Source organism: Dipodomys ordii, unplaced genomic scaffold (assembly GCF_000151885.1).
Source record: "Dipodomys ordii isolate 6190 unplaced genomic scaffold, Dord_2.0 Scaffold153, whole genome shotgun sequence".
NCBI lineage: Eukaryota > Metazoa > Chordata > Mammalia > Rodentia > Heteromyidae > Dipodomys > Dipodomys ordii.
Genome location: NW_012267369.1, coordinates 1,125,543 through 1,128,769, shown reverse-complemented (window position 1 = coordinate 1,128,769; position 3,227 = coordinate 1,125,543).

Sequence of the window (3,227 nt, the reverse complement as noted above, 5' to 3'; positions counted from 1 at the left end):
CTTCAGCTACTGTGTCATGTCACGAGCTGTCCCGGGCAATCCTTCCAGCTGACTTTGCACAACAGAACAACTCCTGTTCAAGTGCAGTGAAAAGGAGCAGAAAATGGAATTTGAAATGTAGAAATGAAGTAATTGTGGGCCATGAGCTCTAATTTGATTTCATGCTTTACGAGGAAATGGAAGAGGGTCCTCAGCACACATGGCTTCCGCGTCCCCCTCCCCCCAACCATTTTAGGATTTCCTCCAGCATTGTGGGAACCGTCGGCTCTCAAGTGTCACCGCCACGCAGGGCAGCTCGACTTTAATGTGAACTTCCCATTCTGGGCAAGAGGAAATTCTTCAATTAATAAACCGGGAGTTACGGGGGCTAGGCTGTGAGGCTTAATCAATTTCATCTGTACTTAGGATAAAAAGACCGACTATTCTACTTTTTTTTCTCGTTTTCCTCTTTAAAAAAAATAATAAAATGAATGTTTTATTTTAAATTCTTTGAGGTTCATATCTCCTGTTTCAGGAAATATTGTCTGTTCCATGCAGGGAGCAGGGAAACTCCCCCACCCCGCTTCTTACTCTTGCTAGGAATCTTTATTCAACAATAACTGAATTATCCTGTGCCCTCATATACTGTAACAGCGTCGGAGATGCTACGGATGATGCGGGGTCCCGGCGGGCACCTTGAGGGTGGGGGGAGGGAGGGAAACAGAAACGATCACCAAATACGGATGTAGAGCGGAACGTCTCCCGGACGTGGAGTGCGGTCGTGAGGAGACCCTCATGAGGTCGGCCGGCAAACGCTTCGCCTGGAGGCCTGCCCCATGGTGCCCGGACGGCAAACGCCTCGCCCGGAGGAGGCCTGCCCCATGGTGCCCGGACGGCAAACGCCTCGCCCGGAGGAGGCCTGCCCCATGGTGCCCGGACGGCAAACGCCTCGCCCGGAGGAGGCCTGCCCCATGGTGCCCGGACGGCAAACGCCTCGCCCGGAGGAGGCCTGCCCCATGGTGCCCGGACGGCAAACGCCTCGCCCGGAGGAGGCCTGCCCCTGGCACCTGGCTCTCCCAGGGCGGGCACAAAAGGCAGCATCTCAGGACCACTGGCCGAAGCCGGGGCTTCTCCTGGCTCTGTTGAGCAAACATCCAGACTAGGTGAACAACCAGGACCAAAGGGACTCCACGGGGCCGGGGTTCTTGGACCTTTGTCCCTCTGGCACTGGCCATTCTGTGTCCACCTTGGATCCTACCCCCCCCCCTCCGGGACAGGGTCACAGTCAGCTCCAGGGAGAACAATGAACATGAACTCAGATGGACAGGTGCAGCTCAAGTGGTACAGCTCCAGCCTCGGGGAAAAAGCCAACCAAGAGCTCTAGACCCGGGTTCAAGCCCCAGTACAGACACACACAAAAGGGCACAAACTTGGAAGAGGGTGGATTCCGATCTGAGCCTTGCTCTCCTTGCCAGCTGTGTGATCTTTCACAAAACACCTGGCCTCTCTGGGCTTGGCTTCTCATCCAGAAAGCGGAGGAGAAACTGCACCAACTCTCAGCGCAGCCTGTGGCCAGGGGGGACGAGGAGGCAGGGGACAGCAGACCCCGGCTGGACCCCATGGCCGCCCCGGCCCTCCTGCCGCTATAACCGAGCGAGGACCTGGGACAGTGCTTCATTCTCCTCGTGACGCCTCTGTCCCCTGAGTAGCTGACACGGACAGAAGCACCACATCAGCTTACTTCTTAGTTTTTTCCTTGTTTTAGGAACACTGTGGCGCTGGGGCCCATCCAGGTGCTTTCTATTGTGAAAATGAGCCAACCTTGCTGTAACCCCTGGCTGCCAGCATCCAGGCCCACCGCAGGCCTGGGCCCGGAGGGCCGGGAGCGCGGGGCTGGCAGCCCGTCTCCCTGCACTTGTGCTCACAGACACCCAGGGGCCCCTGCAGGCCGCCGGGGCTCGGGGAGGACGGGATGCTGGGCGGGCGGGAAGCAGGCTTCGCAGGGAGCGGCCTCGGCTCCCGTCTCCCTGCCCGCACGGGCGCCCGCTCCACCCCCGACAGGACCGCAGCGCACACTCCCGCTCCTGCTCCCGGACGAACCCCAGCCTCCGGCAAAGCCTGCCCACAAGGGGGGCCACCGGCCCAGCATGCAGGCCGGTCCAGCAGCGGGGCGGGGAGCCATCCGCAGCCCTCTCCACGGCCCCGGTGCGTGGACCGCCAGGGAGCAGGGCCCAGAGTTGCCAAAAGCCAAAATTCACTCTATGAAATTTGCCAGATTGAAAATGTGGACGACTGATTCAAGCAATGCTTAAACTATGTGGCCCAAACATAATACATCACGGCCAAGACCGGCCTGCCAGAGCAGGACCCCTGCAGTGTGCTTTCTCTAGAAAGGAAAGCTGGGAGAAACAGGATAAACATCCAGCTTTGGTCAGAAAAGGCCAAGTCTGCTGAGCCGGGGCGCAGAGGCGCAACAGCTTCTCTGGTGGACCCGGGCAGGGGTCCCTGGGGCCCGTCTCAAGGTGGCCACAGGCTTCGGCATCTACAGCTCAGCCCTGGTCCATCAGCCACAGCTGACCCCCACACTGAATCCCCACCCCCTGTACTGCCTAGGCCCCGCTGGCCCACCACCACGAAGCCAGTGGAACAGCACCTGCTTCTTGGGATGTTCATGCAGGCTGGGGCTCCAGACCACCTCTGACCTGTGTGTCTGACATGTCACCCCCAGCGAGTCCTAATGCAACCCCAACAGGTGGAGTCTAAGTCCTCTGGGAAAGGGTTGACCTCCAGGCTCCTGCCCAAGCCCTGCAGATGAACGGTCACCTCCACTGGCCAGCCCTCCACTGGTCACCCCTCCACTGGTCACCCGCACTGGTCACCCCTCCACGGGTCACCCCCACTGGTCAGCCCACTGGCCAGCCCCCCACTGGTCATCCCTCCACGGGTCACCCCCACTGGTCACTTCCAGGCTCCTGGCCCACGCCCATGCTAACACCGAGTGCGGCGCTGGCTCCCAGCCGCCCGGCCTGCGTGCGCTGTGGCATCTACCACCCCTCCAGGCCGTGTCCAGCTGGCAGGGGCAGGGACAGGACGACCCGAGGCACCGTCCCCTCCAGACAGAAAACCGAGAGTCACAGGCCAGTGAGTGGAGCCACGGCTGGCCCGGCCTGCCCTGCCCAAGACCCCATACGCCCTCATCTGCCACCTCCCCTCCAGCCCTCCCCTCCAGCCCGCCTCTCCAGCCCTCC